This window comes from Narcine bancroftii, chromosome 8 (assembly GCF_036971445.1).
Source record: "Narcine bancroftii isolate sNarBan1 chromosome 8, sNarBan1.hap1, whole genome shotgun sequence".
In the NCBI taxonomy this organism is placed as follows: domain Eukaryota; kingdom Metazoa; phylum Chordata; class Chondrichthyes; order Torpediniformes; family Narcinidae; genus Narcine; species Narcine bancroftii.
The window spans coordinates 35,918,341-35,937,887 of NC_091476.1; the positions used below are offsets into that span (position 1 = coordinate 35,918,341).

Genomic DNA, 19,547 nt, shown 5'->3' on the forward strand with positions numbered 1-19,547 from the left:
CTCATTGCCAACTGGATAGCCCGTTTTAGCCTTCCTTCCAATCTCATGTTGGACAGGGAGGCACAGTTCACCTCCAGCTTATGGGCAGCACTAGAAGAGCTCCTCAGGACCCATTTACATCACACCATGGCCTACCACCCACTGTCTAATGGCCTGGTGGAAAAATTCCATCAGCATTTGAAGACGGCCCTCCAGGCGCGGCTCTGAGGCCTGAATTGGGTGGACGAGCTACTTTGGGTGCTGCTTGGCATCCACACAGCGCCGAAGGAGGATTTGGCCACGTCCACCATTGAGCTCGTCTATGGGTCCCGCTGACAGTCCCGAAGAGCTTATGCCAGCAGCCCCATCCCAACCTCAAGCCATAATCAAGGGCCGGAAAATGGTCAGATGAAAAATGCTGGTGGTAAAAAATATGTATTTTCCTGATCTTTTTAGATCATGGAATTACTTATTATGTGGGCTGGAAAAATCATGTGAAGCTGTTTGATGCATTGGGTGTTTGAGGGAGTGTGCAGAATTATCACTAGCAAAGGTAAGGAAATTCTTTTAATGAAGCAGTTTTGCTGAGGGAATGGTAACGACTCCAAGTGGTCATGGTATGAAGTCTATGCATCAGATGGGAGCAAAGGTGCGAGGATACTGTGTGCGAATCCCTATTTAATTTGGCTTGATGCTGCATGACCCAGAGGATGGGGCATGGTGTACAGGAGCTTGAAGAAAGTGACATTCATGTCCCCATTTGTCTCAGACACTAGGAGGCAAGAATATGGAGCAGTCCTGCTGGGGTACCATCCACAGTGGAGTCGGGCAGTAAGAACAAGTGGGAAAGGGGAATAATAATGTGCTCTATTGCAGACTTGAGGAAGGTGGTAAGAACAATACTTTTAAGGACACCTGAGACATTAAAGAAAAACGTTACAGATGCTGGAAACCCAAATTGAAAAACAGAAAAATGGCAGAAATATTCATCAGATCAGGTTGCATCTGAGGGGCAAGAAACAGTTAACGTTCGGTTTGAACTTTCAACCTGAAGCATTGTCAGATCTAGCCTGACCTATTGAGTATTTCCAGCATTGTCTTGTTTTTTTTTTCTCATTTAACAACAAAGCAGAAAGTGGAAATGTTGGTCTTTGGACAGAATGTATCTTGGAGATTAAAATAGTGTAAGGTGCTAAGGAGGAGATAATACCCGAGTTAAGGAAGAGGTTACCAATGAGGGTGTGCATGGAGGCCAATCAATTCTTTGTTTAATTTGTTTTACAACATGTGAGCATCCTGCTGGGCAGGCATTTATTGAATTTCCCTTGAGGAAGTGAAACCATCTTCTGATCCTGCTGTGCATTCTCAATGTCTCATGATCTTTCCTCAATGACATGTTGTGGTGTAGGGAGTTCACAGATAAAGACTCATCGCTTGGCTTTCTGCCAGCAAGAATAAAACTGAATATTGAGTCAAGATCAGCACTTTTGGATTGAAGGAAGATGTTGGTTGAAGCAGTTTAGAATGGGTGGGCCTTGGACCTTGCCATGAGAAACTCCTGCAGTGATATCCTGGAGTTGGGACAATGTTTTCCAAAAGTAAGTAACAATTTCTTTTGCCTGAGATGTGCATCTGACTATTCCAGTGCTCTTCCTAGTGTCGAATAAATCCGTTTCACCAGGGATTCTTAACACCAACTCGATAAAGTGCTGCCTTAAAGTCAAGGGAAACTACTCTCATCGCTCTGTCTCCTGTGTGGGTCAAGGCTGAAGTTTTGCCATCCAGAAGTGGGCATTACTAGGCTCCTGATTGAGTGTCTCTTGACACCCCTGTTAATATCACTTTCTATCACTTTGCTGCTAATTGAGAATAGACTGATTAGGCAAGAATTAGCCAAATTGGATTTGTCCTGATTTTGAGAACAGCGTATACCTGGACAATTTTCCATATCACTGGGTGAATGTCGACATTTTAAATAGCATAGCCAGTGACATATCTAGTTCTGGAAGACTTAGTTACCATAAATAGATGCTATCTTTTAACATGGCCTTTACTGTATAAAATGCTCTCTTCCATCTGTCATGTGGAATTGGCAGAAGACTAGATTATTGAATCATGGTAATCTCAAGAGAAAGTCCAAATGATTCAAACTCTTCGCATGCCAGTCCAATTGCCTATTGTAGGATAGATTGGATTGGATCGTATGGATTGAGGGTCTGGATTGAAAAGTTTGCAGCATTGGGCAGTAAAGATATTCATGAGGCGCTTGTGCTTTGGAGTGCATCGGCCCTGCCTGAAATAATGACTAGAGAATCCAAAAAGTCTATTGCTCATGAGGACTTGAATGCCTACTGTGGCAGTACCTGGAACAGGAACTGATAGTAAAACTTGGCAATGAAAGTGCAATGAATATGGTTACCCCTCACTATGAGAGTACATTGGGAGATCAAGGTATGGCCAGAGAAGCCGTTGATAACAGTACGATTGCAGATGATAGCATTCACTCTGAATACAAATATGGAGCTTGTTCTGAAAAGGGAGTTTGGCAAGGAACTATGAATCCTTCCTTTAAGTTTGGATAATTCATGTAAATATTATGTACTCAGGAGATTGAGGAAAGATCATGAGATATTAACCCAAGATTTGTGATGAAACTGCTTTGGGAATATATGACCAAAGATGGATTTTGTCATTTGAGTTGGGAATATCAATAGAGAATGTACCTTTCTTAACAGAAAGAGAACATTAGGAACATCAAAAGTTTAGCATTAACTTCCCTGTTGACTTTTCCCTTTGTTGCTTCAGTGTTTGTCAGACAGGGTTGCTGGTCTCCAAAGGCCAGTGTGTACATCACCCTTTTATCAACTTTCCATCCAACTTCTCCAGGGTTCCACTGGGAAATCCAAAAGCCTGCTCCCATTCCAGAATAAAATTTTGTAGGCAGCTGAAGAAGAACATAAATTAACTGAAAGTCAGTCTTAAACTGATTGTTGCTCAAAGGTGTGGAATGGATAAGATTGATTGAAATATTGGATTGAAAGGATTATCAGTAGATAATCAGTGCTGAATATTTTTAAAATATTTGAACATTTTTGAGAAATATAAAGCCCCCTGAGATACAAGCACAAGAAAAAAAAAGATCCCTGTAATTATCTAAGGATGTTACCACCAAAAACTATCATATTTTAGAAGAGTTAAGTACAATATAAGGAAAATGATAATAAATCCACTGTGACATTCTCCCATTTTTCAGTTCATTTTATTGTGTGGGACTGTCCCTTTAAGAGAACAAACTTAACAAACTGGCTGCAGGATTTGAAGTGACTGTGAAACTAGTAGCAAGCTTTAAATATCATGTTCCTTTTACTGGATACATAAGCCCTAGAGACCATGTGACTAGCTTATTGAAAGGAGAATAAACATTCTGCTTTTGAGGCCATTTTAAGAAGGCAGCAGAAGAGTAAGCAACTCTTTGACCTCCTTTGTGGCAATGAGAAAACCACTTGTTCTCATTGTGGGGTTATAGACAGAATGTGAGATGTTCTCCTTTTGCCTATGGAGGAATGAGAAGACTAGTTTCACTAACCCACAAAAAGGATTTTAAAGTTGCAGAAGGAATACTGCACTCGACTTTGATTAACCCACAAAAAGGTTTATTTATTGGCAGAAGAAACACTGCACTCTACTGGACTGACCCGCGAAAATGGTCTTAACTGCAGAAAAAAGCACTTGTCTAAAAAGGACATTTCTCTGAAGCACCTCAACAAGTGTGTCATGAGTAATCAACATTTTGTCACCCCCCCCCCCCCACCGATCACTGTCACCCACTTCAGGAACTACTAATTTCATCCTAAAGCCTATCTGTCTCACCCATCTTTAAGCCTACATGTCTCACCATTCTAAGGCCTGTGTGTCTCAACCATCTTAAAGCCTACACGTTCAAACCCATGTGTCCTCAATTAATTTCTGAAACTGAATGTTGAACTGCCTTCTGAGAATTGAGCCTTGGGTTATTCACACACACCAATGTATTTGCACATAGTTTAAGTTAAATAATTGTATATGGACTAGTTAAGTTTAGATAAGTTAATTACATTAGATTGTGTTATATAATTGTTGATTAATAATTAAAATATTATTTTAAATATTACACTGTCTGGGCTGATTTTCATCATTGCAGTCATGTATATAACAAAATAAAAAGTGGCAAAAAAAATGTATTTAGACCAAATTAGTTATCGGTAGAGTGGATACCAAGCCAAGATGGAAAATGATCACTTCATGTTGTAATGTTTTAATGATCTCTCCAGTTTTTCTCAATATCCTCCAAATAGGGACACATGCTGAAAATCACAGAACAAGAACAGAAAATGATGAAATGTTTAGCAGGTTAGAAAACAACTGTGGAGAGAGAAAAATTGAGTTAATATTTCATGTTAAAAGTCATTTCATTAAAGTTTCAACCTGAAATATTGACCTCTATTTCTCTTCCTGCAGATACAACTTGACCTGTTCAATGCTTCCAGAATATTTCTCTCTCTTTTAAGATTCTCATGCAGTCCCTTTGACCAGGGTTGTTTACGCCAAAAGGTATTTTGCAACTTGGTGTCAAATTTTGTGAGCTAATTCTTCCATGAATCTCCATTGAACTCTAAACACATGACATGTGCCACAAAGACCCAAGTCATATTTATTGCAATGTCACTGCACCTTTAACAGTTGTGGCTTTTTATTTCCAAGCAGCACTTGAGTGGCGAGGATGACTTGCTTACAATTTAGTTCTGTGGGTTTTTTGGAGCCAATATGAGGCCATAATTCTGCACCAGGAAGGCAAAGCATGGACACTGATATTGAGGACACTGTTACTACTTTGCCGGTCCTGTCAATGGCTTGGCAGGATTTTGCAGAGATGGTATTCCTATTAACTCTCCAGTGCTTTGAGCTGCCTATCCAAAGCTGTCCATATCTCTAAAAGTGACAGAAGGGTACCATCTCTGCTGCTCGACAGATTATATACTTGGTGACTGGTTTAAGGTTGTGCTCCCTGAATACTATCTTCCCTCAACTGTTTTGGTACACTGGAGACAGTGATGTGTTTTGACATCAATGTCTGCTGCCTGGCTCTCGTCATATCAAAATGAACTACATTTTCAATGATGTAGCTTGCAATGAACCAAATATAGCAAATCAACTAACTTATCAATTTTCTTTGTAATCGACAATTGCAAGATGCATGCCTTGAAACAGGTAATTACTGAGAATGTCATTCTGCTCATTGTAATAGAAAGCTAGCAGCCAATCATGACATATCTGCAAGAATGATCCATTATGGTTTCCTAGCAGCTGACAAACCAATCAACATACCTGAATGTTGAAAAGTTTTGTTAGAAAACACTTACAGACCCAAGAGATGTGAAATTAATGGACATCATGTTGTATGAGTTGAACACTTCTGCATTTCTTTGGGTACATTGGAAGATATGATTAGAGTATGGAAAAGAGATGTATAATATAACTCTAAAAAAACAGCAAACTGCTGGAGGAAGAGTGGATCAGGTAGCATCAATGGAAGGAAATGGGCATTCAATGTTACTGGTTGAAACCCTTTTTCAGTACTGAGAATGGAGGGATAAGACTGGCAGCCAGGAAAGGGTCAGGAGGTGTGAGACCTAGTTTCATTATGCCAAATAATGTGGATTGAACCAGGCAATTTAGTGGATATTTAGCAGGTCACCTGCCAATGTGAATGCTCCCAGCTGGGCAGGGTGGGTAAAAATCAACCGGGCTCTGATGCTTGTATTAGAGCTCTGCCAAGTTGACTCATCTGCAGTATGAATGGCCAACCCACTCAACTGGGTATCATTAGTGACTTTAGTGCCTGCGTGTGTGCAACAGTGTGATGGTTTTAATATCAGGGTAGTTATATTTCACAGGGCAGCCAGGTGTCCGACAGGGGTGTCAGTGCATGGTCAATGCACCTCTCACAGGGTGGATGGTGGAGCTATCAGGGCATACCTGTGCTTTAAATTATCTCAAGATTACTTATAACACCTAATACAATGTAAATACGATGTCAATATTGTTTAGGTGTATGTGCTTTATTCCTGCTACAATTTCACTGCCCTGTGAGTACATAATAGATCACTCGGGATTTCACTACTGGAGGTTGGGGCCCCTTAGATCCACAATATCCACATTAACCAGGGAATTCATAGTCCTGTGTGAATGGCTCACTCAGTATTACAACATGATCATTTACTCACCTATTTAATGGGCTGTCAGTGATCGTTTCCCTTCTTTGTCATGCACTGCAGCAAGGTGTCTTCCTGGTTACTTTTCTATCACCTTCCTCTCTCTCTTAACACTGCCTGTCTTCCCTGTCCTCTCTTAGTCCTAAAGTAGGGTTTCACCAGAATTTTGTCTGATCTGGAGTTAATTTTTATTTCCTCTCGATTACAGCATCTGCAATCTCTTGTGCCTGTAAAAATGTAGCACAGTGGCTGAGAGTAAAAGGATATTAAATGGGCTATTTGCACAATCTGGGTAGGAATGCGAAGAAAGCTATTCTGTTTAAACAAGTCAGAAATTGACCTGCAAAAGGAAATTTGTTTCAGCAGTGTGGTTGTTGATTTGTTTCAAAATTTTGTGAGTTGATTAATTTTGAATTACTCACAGCACTCATCAATTGTGTGATCCATTTGCATTGTATGCACCAGGATTCAGAATGGGCAAATAGTTGAACCCAGCTCTGTACAACACAGAGTTCATATTATCTCTGTTAAATAGGTATCATTTTCCAGGTAATACCACATGGAGAAAACCTGCCATTTGCCACCAGGAAGGCTATCAATGTGATTTTATAAGGGATTCTCGATGACTTGCTGATCTGTTAATAATGTTGGGGTTACATTTGTTCAACTGAAATGTACATACTGATTGGTTAACAAACCTAACACAGGATCCTTTGTTAAGGATGTGTGTCGGGCAGCAAAACAAAAATTAACATTTCAGTTCAGTGTCCTTTCAACCAAACAATATTTTGCATTTGAAGAAACTGCGGTATTGTAACAGTTTCACTGGTCTACGCCATGAAAGGTAGATGAGGAGAAGAACAAAGTGAGGATTGAAAGATTAGGCAAACATGAAAGGAAGAGGAAAGGGAAAAATCTCCCATTTCAGGGCAGCCTATCACACAGCACAGGCAATCAATTTGCAAATCGAACACACATTTTCCACGACTACCATTTTTTTTCTGGAACATCTATTGTAGAATAGCTGTGTGGTAAGACATGTTGCTGTGGAAATGTAACATATTGATAAAAACAGTGGTACTCTGAGAAATAGTAACATGGGGAGAAATGAAAATAGGAAGATTATGCAAATTACTTTGTTATAGACATTTTCACAATCTCATATTCATATCAATGGTCACTTAATTAAGTCAGAAATGCTAAAAGCAGGAGAAGAAGCATGCCAGATTTTTTTTATTTCAGAACTTACAAAATGCATTCCACATAAGAGATGAAAGTTTATTGTCATACACATAAATGCAATGTACAGATGCACCAAAATTCTTACATGCTGCAACCACACAGGTATGTAAGATATACCTACAATAATAATATAAATTCATTTGGCATATACCATGACAGAAAAATAGCAATAAATAGAGAATAAGGAAACAATATTAGCCTATCTGGACTTCGTTAAATGCAAACTAAATGTCAATGTCTGTTCCCTCATGACAACTCTTACCTGTTGATCTCACTAAGGTCTTCTAGGGATGGACGTTTTCTTGACTGATTCTTTTCATGTCAAGATTATTTATTTATATGCAGCATATGTGGCTTATGTAGCATTTGCTTAAACTCACCTGACTTGTGTCTATTGGTATTTCTGGACCAGTCACTGGTTACAGGATCCCCATATCTGTTCAGCACCTGTAGTCACAAAATCAGTTGATAAGGTATACACAATTTTAGGCTTTATCAATAGAGGCATTAAGTGTAAAAGCTCTGAAGTCAAGCTGAACCTTTATAAAACACTGTTCTGAAGTAATAGGTTCAATTCTGATTGCTTCATAATTGGAAAAATATGGAAGCATAAGGAGAGTTGGTAAAAGATTTATGAGACCATTTCATAGGATGAGGGACTACAATTACAAGGATAGGTGGGCGAGACTAGGGCTGCTTTCTCTAGAGAAGAGCAAGGCAAAGGAAAATCTGCAAGAAGTATATTTAAAAAAAAGAGTTTAAGACAGTGAATAGTTGGTTGCTCTCTTTGTGGCTAAGGGTCTTCAGGACTAAAGGATACAAGAATAAAATAAACGGGATAGAGAATAAAAATTGTGGCACATCTTGATTTTATTTTTAACCCAGCATGTGTTTGGAATGTGAAATAAACTGCTGACAGATGCAGTAGAGGGATGCTCCATTGTGATCTTCAGGAGGGAAATATGATGAAAGAATTGCAAGCCTACAGTGAATAGACCATGGAAGAGAGCCAAAGTTACTTTGGTCTTGATCACCAATGTACAATGTGGTTTACTCTGTACCAATGGGGTGATTGGTAAACTCCATTATAACTACTCATCGAACCTATGACTTGTGTGGCTGTCATCAGTTTTGGTCCGGGAAGGATCTGCACCAAAGGAAATAACTTCACCTAAATCAGAATGAGGTCCAAAGCCCTAGCAAAATAGTATATAGGGGAAAAGGAACAAATATTAAATCACAAAAGATTTGTAAAATGGTAGAAGGAATCTATAAGAAGTTCAAACATGATTAAAAAAAAATATGCTCATCAAACTAAATATAACAGTCCAGAGAACAAGTTGTCTGGGGGGGAAGATGATGTTAAAGAATAAAAATGGAAGAATTGTCATAAATAAATAAGATCAATTTATTTATCTAAATTTGAATCCCCATTCAACCACAATAACTTAGAGGTTAAACTATTGACCTGGATACAAGATTTAGATCCTCCGAACACTATAGAAACAGGCCCTCTAATCTGTGCCAAACTATTATTCTGCCAAGACCCATTGATTTGCACCCAGTGCCTACCCCTCCCATCCATATCTTGTCCAAGTTTTTCTTACATGTTAAAATTGAGGCCACGTTCACCACTTCAGCTGGCAGCTCATTTCACACTCCCGCTACTCTTTGTGAAGAGGTTCCCCCTCATATTTCCTCTGAAATATTTTCCCTTTCACCCTTAACTCAAGTGCTCTTGTTTGTATCTCACCTAACCTCAGACAAAAATGCATACTTGCATTAACTATACATCTCATTGACTTCATACGCATCTATCAGATCTCCCCTCATTCTTCTACGGTCCAGGGAATTAACTTGTTTGACCTTTCCCTGTAACTCAGTTCCTTAAGTTCTGGCAGCATCCCAGTAAATCTCTGCACTCTCTCAACCTTATTGCTATCTTTCCTGTAGTTAGGCGACCAAAACTGCATACAATATTTCAAATTTACCTTTGCCAATAAATTGTACAACTTTGCCATGATATCCCAATCCTATACTGATTACTTTAATTTATGAAGGCCATTGTGCCAATATCTCCTTTTATGGCCCTATCTACTTGTAACACTATTTTAAAGGAATTATTTGTCTGTATTCCTAGATCCCTCTGTTTTCCTTGGTGCCATGTATTTCCTACTTTGGTATGTCCTTCCAAAATGCAGCACCTTACTCTACTCTGCATTAAATTCCACCTATTGATGCAGTGACATGGATTTAAATTCCCCCTTGGCAGCTGGAGAATTTAAATTTAATTAAATAATCCTCCTAGTTTTTTTTTTAAAGAACTCTTAGTAACAGTAACTATGGAACTGCCAGAACGTTGTAAGAAATTATTTGGCTTGGAGATGCCATTTCCTGACGGAAATCTGCCATCCACAACTGATCTGGTGATCCCAGACCCACAATTCCATTCAGTGGCAACCAGGGATGTGTATAAATGTCAGTAATACAAACATCTTGCAAACAAATAAAAGATGACACACTGTATATATTTTGACTGTAATAAAACCAAAGGACTGGAGGTCAAAATAACTCATAAGAAATAAGATGTAAGAGAATAACTGAGACAAATTAACAGAAAAATCTGGTCTGGGAAGGAAATGTTGTAGGCTATATTAAAAAAAAATGTGGAAAAGGTGGCAAAGAGAAGTCCTTGCACTTAATAACACAACATAAAGGCAGTAGAGGAAAGTAAGTCAGAAATACATGGATCAAGGTTAAACTCAATCTTCTCGAACAATAGATTTCAAACTTTTTCTTTCCATTCACATATCAACTCAAGTAATTCCTTACTAATCATAGCCTTACTATGAGGAAGTGTACAGGAGGAGATAGATCAACTCGTTGAATGGTGTAACAACAACAACCACCTTGCGCTCAACATCAGCAAAACTAAAGAGATAATTGTGGACTTCAGCAGGAAGTCAGTAGAACATGACCCAGTCCTCATCAAGGGCTCAGTAGTGGAGAGGGACAAGAACTTCAAACACCTGGGTGTCTATATCACCGAGGATCTGTCCTAGAACCCCCATGTTGATGCAATCACAAAGAAGGCTCACCAGCAGCTATACTTTGTGAGGTGTCAGGAGATTTGGAATGTCACCGGAGACTCTTGTAAACTTCTACAGGTGTAAAGCATTCTGGCTGGTTGCATCACAGTCTGATATGGAGGCACCAACTCTCAGGACAAGAATAAACTCCACAGGATTGTTAACCTGCAACATCACAGGCACCAGACTTCATTCCATCGTGGACATCTACATGAGGCAGTGTCTTAAGAAAGTAGCCTCTATCCTCAAAGACCCCCACCACCTAGGCCATGCCCTCTTCACTCTGATACCATTGGGAAAAAGGGTACAGGAGCCTAAAGGCGAGCACTCAATGGCACAAGGACAGCTTCTTCCCCACTGCCACACTGCCTTACTTTTTGTGCACGAGTATTTTTAATTTTTATAGTAATGGTCATAAGATGGCTATAATATGAATGATTGTACTGTGACGCTGCCACAAAACAGCAAATTTAATGACTTGTTCATGACAATAAATTTTGATTCTGATTACTTTAGGTGGTAAGTGAGTGGAAAGAAAAAGTTTGAAAACTGCTGACCTCAAACCATCCAACAGGGAGTTGCCTACTCTGACCTTATGAGGTATGAAAATTATTTTCGATATCTGAGTATTATCACAGCCCAGAGATATCCTGATATTAAATGTTGATGCATGAGCTATGACTGGACCTTACATGATACAGTGTCATTACATGGTTGAGAGGGTCCATGAAAAAAAATTCTTAGTTATTTTAAAGTTATCCTTGAGCTTTGCCAGCTGTCAATCTCATGAAAGACTATCCATGCAGCTTCATGTCCCTGACATTCAGAAGCAGAGTACAGACACTAAAAATGCATGGATTTAATACAACTTTTTAAATAGCTTCATAAAATTATTTCAAGAGTAGAGAAACTCGAAAACAATGAAAATGTTTAACCTTATCTAATTAATTCCAAAATATGTTGTACTTTTTCTCTCCATTCAATGAGTTAATGATACATTGTTGCTGGTTTTACATCAATGGGAAGATTTGAGGAACCAATGGGGAACTGCATGGCAGTTAAAAAAGAAATCAGACAGCAAATTCATGAGAATATTAACTTGCAAGCTCATCTGTGGTTAACAAATCTGTCAGTAATTCCCCACCCATTCTGTTTCTCTAATTGTTCAGACCACCTTAGAGTAAAAATGGGATGGAAAAATAAATAAAACATGCAAATAGGGAAATAAATAAGGGTATAAAATAATAGTCGTGCATGATTTCAGTGAGTACTCAATACTCACGAGAAACTTGATGACGGACATTTTACAGTAGAATTTGAAAAAGGATGCAGTATCAGAAAGAAATTTAAAGTTGGGAAAATCTAGAGGATAATTGCTATAATATTGTAAGCACCCATCTCTGATGTAGAGGAGGCCACCAATGGAGTAGATGATCTCTGCAGATTCACAAGTGAAGTGTTGCTTCACTTGGAAGGGCAGATGAAGGAGGTGTGGGCACATGCATACTTTCCTATGGTCACAGGGATAGGAACCAAGGGGCAATTGGTGGGAAGGGAGGAGTGGATGATGGAGCCAGACAAAGCAGAGAGGAAAGATATGTCTGGTGGTGGGATCATGTCATCAGTGGCAGAAATTGCAGAGGATATTGTGGAGGATTTCTTGGTTGTGCACAGAAGATCCATAGTCGGCAGTGCGACATCGGCGACATGAGGTGTGTGTGGCAAGGGATTAAAACAATAACAGACCACAGCACAACCTTGAGAGTCAAAGACAATGACACCTCCCATCTGGACAGACTGAACAACTGCAATACATGGCTCAAAGAGAAGAACCGGCTGAGGCCAAAGAAAGCTCTATCTCCACTTGATGAACCATGGCGGCTGAGGTAAGGAGAACCATATCCAGGCTGAACCTACAAAGGCAGCAGGATCAGGCATCATAACTAGTCAGTTACTGAAGTACTAACTGACTAATGGAGATCCTTATGGATAATTTCAACATGTCATTGCAGTAGTTAATCCTCCCTTTGGGTTTCAGGACATCTATCATCATACCAGTACCAAAGAGGGTGACAGTAGCAGGCCACACAGTAGCACTGAATGCCACCAGTATGAAATGCTTCAAACATCTAGTGATGGGATGCATCAAAGTGCACCTCCCAGAGACACTGACACCATTTCATTCCATCAAACACTGACACCGTTTCATTCCATCAACAGAGTGAATAATTTAACTGATGATGCTATAGCTTTTCCCCTCTACTCTGTCTTGTTGCACCTGGAACACATTGCCTTGTGTGCCAGGCTTCAGCTCAGTGTTTAATACCATCATGCCCCAGAGGCTCATGGAGAAGCTGTTCTTGCTGGGACTCAACACCCTTCTTTGTAACTGATTTTTGGACTTCCCAATAGGAGACCATAGTCTGTCCGAGTCGGTAGCAGAACATCAAGTGCCATCACGTTGAGCACTGGTGCACCTCAATGCTATGTGCTCAGACCACTATTGTTCATGGTACTGATCCCCAATTATATCTCCAGATCTAGCTCCAACAGGGTTAACATTTGCAGATGACACAACAGTCATTGGCCTCATCAGCAACAATGATGAGCCACTACAGAGAAGAGGTGGAAAATCTCGTGGAATGGTGCAAGAGTAACAATGAGTCTCAATATGGACAAAACAAAGGAGATGATTGTGGACTTCAGGAGGACCAGGAATGACCACCCTCCACTAAAAATTGATAGGTTGATAGTGGAGTGAGTGGAGAGCCACAAGTTTCTCAGAATCCACTTAAGAAGTGACCTATCCTGGACAGACAACATCTCCTCTCTTGTCAGCAAGTGCAAAAGTGACTGCACTTCCTTAGAAGTCTGAGGTGCACCATCCTGTCAACTTTCTACAGAAGCTCTATTGAGACTGTCCTGGCCAGCTGTATGGTATCGTTACAGTATAGCATCAGATGAGCGGTCAATTCACAGGAGCATATGAGGTCACCCCCCACCCCCACCCATTGATGGAATTTAGCAGGATTGTTGTTTAAAGAGAGATTGCAATATCAGTGAGGACACCTACCATCTTGTGCACTGCACCTTCCTGTTGCTCCCATTGAGAAAGAGGCACAGAAATATCAAAGCCAAAACCACCAGGCTGAGGAGCAGTTTCTTCACACAGGCAGTGAGAATGCTGAATGACCGATAGGCTGCTCATTCAAACCTCTATTTATTTAACAGTCATATTTATTTATTTTTATATATGTCTGTACGTACTTTGCATATGTGTCATTTGTCTCCATGAGTGTTTGCAGTATGTTTTGCGTGGAGAATGCTGCTTCATCAGGTTGTATTTGGACAATCGGATGATGAAGTTGAACTAGATAATAGAAGCCTTTATGGAAGAGACCAACAAGACCAGATGGAGGAGCGAATTTGATAGGTAAAATATCTGGGCAGTGGCTAGGTGGAAGCAGGAGAGGGAGGTGGTCAACAATCGGTGATGGATGGTGGGAGATTTGTGAAAGGGAACAAAAATAGGAGGGACAGAGGTGGACCGGAAGGAGATGGAAAGGGAATCACAGGAGATAATGGTTTGTTAAAAATGGAAATTGCTAATGTTCATACCATTGGGTTGTAGATTACCTGGGCAGAATGTGAGGTGTTATTCCACAATTCATCTAGCGAGAGGAAAAAAAAATCAAGCAGCTGGTGGAACTCAACAGCTCAAGCACCTGTAGTCTCTTGAGTCTCTATATTGTCTTTAGAATGGGTGTGAAACTTGTGAATTGCAGAAGCAGAACCCAAGTTGTAGAGCAACATGTTCCCTGTAGAGGGCATCGAAAGAACCAAAGACTTGTTGATCCAAACCAAGGCTTTTATTAACTAGAAAACTGGAGCGTATCACAAGTAGGTTGACCAGTCCAGAATGACCTGGTCTGGCTAGGAGCAACCCTTTAAGACCTGCCAGTAGGTGAGGCTACACTCTCAGCCAATCACAGTCATCCTACATTACCATCTGTACATATGTACATATACACATTGGTGATAGAATCTGTACTATCACACACGCCAGGATTTATGCATAGTGATTGAAAGAAGAGTAGATGAGGATAAATGGGAACAGGACAGATTGAAGGAATGCTGAAAATAATGTGGGCTGAAATAAAATGACGAATTGTGTGACATATTGAGATCGTCACCAGAGAATGTTGGAATGAGAAGTATATTCAGCTAATGAGTGGTTTTTGAGCTGAGATCATGAGAGGTGGGAGAAATATGTATTAAACTTAATTGGTGGATAGGGAAAAATTGTGGATTGGTGAGGAGAGTACATCTTCCTTGTCTCAAAATTAGCCAGTGCTAATACTTGGGAGACCAACCACTGGGAAATTCACGATCCCATCATAAAGCACCGAAAAGAATTGAGGCAAGTCCATGCCCAGGTTGAGTTCAAGGAGTTGTGGAGGACTTGGTTGCCAATGTGGAGGCACCAAGGGTTGAGATCATAAGGATGCCTGGAATGAGTGATGAAAAGAGGGGTCGTCTGAAGGTCGGGTTCCAAGGATCTTGGAATGTTTCGTCACTAGTCTGCTGTCAAACTTAGGAGGTGCAAATGAGAGTTGAAAGTTTCAGAAAATGTGACGGAAGCAGAAGGCAACTGATTCTACAGTGGGCATGCTTGACGATTAGATGTTGGAAAGATGGACATTGTGCAGTGGTTGCTGGGAGTTCATAGAGAACCTAAAATGATACATCACAGGAACACACCCTTTGGCCATGACAAGCATGATTCCATAATTAATCTAAAACTCTGCTGCTTCCATATCCCACATATCCATCTATTCCCAAGAGATCAACTACCCCCAACACCCAACTGGTGCCCACTATCCTTTGTGTAAAATGCTTGGCCCTTATAGCTCCCCTAAACTTTAACCCCTTCATGTTGAACGAACATCCTCTAGTACTTGGCTTTTGGTGTGTCAGATTGATGTGCAGTTCACTTTGAAGGTGATGGGTGGAATGACAGGAAGATAAAGAAAGCTGCAAAGGAGCCAGCAAAATACATTTGGGTGACTAGGACGATTCTGATTGACTCCCTTTAGTCACATGGAAACCAGATTCTCAGTCAGTATGAAAATTGATTTCTGCAAAACAGACATGCCGACAGCATGAACCATGTACGTGAGGTTGAAAATTATACTGCAAGGGTCAACTAGGTGTGCAATGTACACTACGGGGCACCACCACACATTGACTAGAATCTAATCTTTCATTGCACAGAATGAAACGAGTTCTTCGAAAAACTTAAATTAAGTCCTTCATTTTACTTGATGTTTTAATTCTTATTTACATTGGAAATAACACTTTGAAATTTCATGTTTTATACTGTAGATCACACTCGCATCTCAGTGTGTTCACTTCTGGGTTTAACCAACACATTATTGGAGGTAGGCAGGAAACCTTGTCAGAGTAGCTAAAATTGTCCTTATTGGATGTGAATGGGTAGTAATGAGTGTAATTATCTTCAGAAATTTTTTTAAATGGGCTTTAACCTGCTCTCAAGTTTGCCTGTGCAGAGGACAGAAAATAACCAGGGCAACAGGAATGAATTTGCTCTGCATTTCTGATAAGGACTTCAACATCTCATTGTGCCTTGTGGGGGGAAAAAAAAACTCACTCCTTGTTGCTTGGATCTCAGATTTTTCTCTCAAAATTAATAACAAAGAATGCTGGAGGGGTAGCAGTTTTTTTTTTCAATCAGAGGCTTTCAAATTCAGAGGATACAAAAGTGCTCTGGACATATTTGTGAACTTGTTGGCAAAAAAAGACCATCACTTTCTATGGTAGCAATGATGTCCTGTAAAGAGGATGAAGTTAGGTTGAAGCTAGTATTCTTATTATTGGGCTTGAATCTTCCCTTGTTGCTCAGGGTGCCAGAGAGGAGGTGACATTGACATCTTCATTGAGGTGAAACATACAAGTCAGATCCTAAGTTCTGCTCCCGCCATAAGTGGAAAACCCCACCCTTCAGATAATAAATATCACCTGCAACTTCTACCCATTTATCTATTGTCTTGTCTCATCATTCAACATAGTCATGAAGCAAGTGATATTCAGGATGCAATTATGGGCACAGTTGGGTGTCTTACTTAATGATAAACTCTGTGCAAGATCATCCATAAAAAGGGAATATAGCAAAATAGTATTTTATACATCTCCCATGGGCATATCCTTAGGGATGACAGCTTTTTCAAATGAAGCTTCATGTGTTTCTGTGGGGTACATCATCAATAATGGTTGAAGCAGCAGAGATTATGACTAGCTGTTCCCTTCCCCTGCTCTATCTCACTGTTTGGCCTATGATGCTTGTGATCACTGGGCTTGCACCTGGCCTGGGCGCAAAGTAAATGTTTCATCCACACCTGCGCAGAAGCAGATGTGCCCAGCACTACAAACAGTGACATTCATTTGTATTTGTAATGCAGTAAAAAGTCCAAAGACCTGATACAAAAGTGTTTCTTTCAGAATTTGACATTGAATCAGGAACAAGATATTGGGATAAATCACTTTGGCCTGCTTAAATAAAAGATTTGCAGCAGCATCTTAATGTATGAAGAAAGCATAAAGTGCTAGATGAGAGCCTATGGCATTACCGGAAATATACTAGCATGGCTAGAGCATTGACTGGTCAGCAGGAAGCAGAGAGTGGGAATGAAGTGATCCTATGGTGGTTAGCTACCAGTTACAAGTGGTGTTCTTCAGGGGTTGATGTTGGGGTTCTACATTTTACATTGTATGTTAATGATTTGGTTTGCAGAATTAATGGTTTTTATTGGCTAAATTTGCAAATGATATGAAGGTAGGTGGAGGGGCAGGAAGATATGGGAGGCTGTCGAGAAAAGGGCGGACTTATTTGGATGGGTAGAACATTCAAAATTTAGTGGTGCAAAGAGGCTTGCAAATCCTTGCAACAGGATGAGACGGTGGTGAAGAAGACAAATGTAATGTTGACATTCATATCCAGAAGAATAGGATATAAGAGCAGGGATGTGATGTTGAGGCTTCATAAGGCACAAGAGAGGACTCAGTTAGAGTTCGAGATTCACTTTTGGGCTCCTTATTTAAGAAAGGATGTGCTGAGATTGGAGAAGGTTCAGAGAGAAGATTCACAAGAATAATTCCTGGAAGGAAGCAATAAGCCACTCCTTGAAATTCAGAAGAATGAGGGGGACTTCATGGAAACATTTTGAATGTTGAAAGTCCTGCACAGAGGAGATATGGCAAAGTTGTTTCCCATAGTGGAGGAGTCTAGTACAACAAGGCACAGCTTCAGATTTGAAGGGCACTCATTTAAAACAGAGATGTGGAGGAATTTCTTTACCCAGAGTGTGATGAACCTCTGGAATTTCTTACCACAGGCACCTGTGGAGGCTGTCTTTGAGTGTATTTAAGGCAGAGGTTGATAGGTATCTGAATAGTTAGGGTATCAAGATTTATGGGAAGAAGGCAGGTGAGTTTGGCTGAGTGGAAGAAGAAAACAGCTCATGATAGAATAGAGGAATGGACTTGATGGGTCAAATAATCTTCTTTTGCTCCAATATGTTATAGTCTTATGGTGCTCGGGCACCTCGGTAATATCATAATCATGAACATTTTGAAGAAAGGCAATGAATCTTATTACGAGACCTTCCTGTTTTTTTTCACAGATACTTTTTTCCCCTCAGCTGAAACCTCCCAATTATTGTGGAACTGTTCCAAACTCTCAGAGAAAATTTTGTCCATCCAAGTTCTCATTGCCAAATTCTTCCCCACAAATTAACTCAAGGGAAAATCTCTTCTTATAGGATTTTTTTTTGACATCACAGATGACTTAGACTCTTACATTCAAGAGGGACTGTGAAGCATTCTTTTCAAATTTGACTGCTCATAGAGAGAGCCAGTCAACTGAAATCTAACACATGGCGGCACCTCACCTTGGATTTTCTTCCCTGTGGAGTGGAGATGCACATGACAAATGATAAACTGTTCAAGATTTGCCATCTCTCTTCCAAGACCAAGGTCACTCCCACTTTATTTTTATTAACTGAAGAGATTTGAATCTTCTCTGAACCTTCTCCAATCCCAGCACATCCTTTCTTATATAAGAAGCCCAAAAGTGAATCTCGAACTCTAGCTGAGTCCTCTCTTGTGTCTTATAAAGCCTCAACATCACATTCCTGCTCTTATATCCTATTCTTCTGGATATGAATGTCAATATTACATTTGTCTTCTTCACCACCGTCTCATCCTGGAGGTTAACCTGTTGTGAGGATTTGCAAGCCTCTTTGCCCAACATCAACCCCTGAAGAACACTACTTGTAACTATATATATTTACTTACAATGCTTTTAGTGAGAGAGGTCCAGGATTTCAACCTAGCAACGATGAAGGAATGGCAACATATTTCCACGTCACAATGTGGTGTGACTTGGAGGGTAACTTATTAGTTGGTGTTGTGTCCATGTTTTTGCTTCCCTATATTTCCAGCTGGTAGAGCTCATGTTGTCTCAGATGATTTTGAGTTGTTGTAGTGTATCCTGAATATTTCTTAGTGGTTGAGTGTTAATGGTTGTGGATGGAATGTCTGTTGTTTGCTGTTCTCTAACAAGTTTCTTGAATGTTGTGGAAGCTGTATTCATCCAAGCAAGCAGAGACTATACTGCCACACTCCTGACCTGACTTTTGTAGACGATGGAAAGGCTTTCTGGAGTTTGTAGGTGAGTTTCTCATTGTGTATGGGTACCATCCCTAACATTGAAGGACACTATCCTCAAGAACTCATACAGAGATCTCTGTGCCTGAGATGATTGACCCTCAACCAGTACAACTACTTTCCTTTGACTCCAATCAGCAAAGCAGAGACTTGAGTCCCACTGACTCCACGTTAGGTAGGGCTCATTAATCCTGCATTCAATCAAATTGTTGCCTTGGTGTTATGGGAAGTTACTCTTACT

The 19,547-nt window shown here is 40.2% G+C and overlaps 2 long non-coding RNA genes across 4 annotated transcripts in view; one reads left to right on the forward strand and one right to left on the reverse strand.

The window, feature by feature from the left end:
• LOC138741716 (uncharacterized) overlaps positions 1–19,547 on the reverse strand; it is a 76,931-nt gene that overhangs the window by 48,118 nt on the left and 9,266 nt on the right. The window contains exon 2 of the long non-coding RNA XR_011343701.1: positions 7,853–7,919. This is a non-coding gene — a long non-coding RNA (uncharacterized lncRNA). The remainder of the gene's footprint in view (positions 1–7,852; positions 7,920–19,547) is intronic.
• The window catches only part of LOC138741715 (uncharacterized), a 76,973-nt gene that overhangs the window by 3,050 nt on the left and 54,376 nt on the right, over positions 1–19,547 (forward strand). For 2 of the 3 annotated variants that reach the window (XR_011343698.1, XR_011343699.1), the window contains exons 2-4: positions 4,314–4,368; positions 4,477–4,569; positions 11,078–11,161. This is a non-coding gene — a long non-coding RNA (uncharacterized lncRNA). Of the gene's footprint in view, positions 1–4,289; positions 4,369–4,476; positions 4,570–11,077; positions 11,162–19,547 lie in introns of all 3 variants that reach the window. The other variant, XR_011343700.1, reaches the window with a different exon arrangement.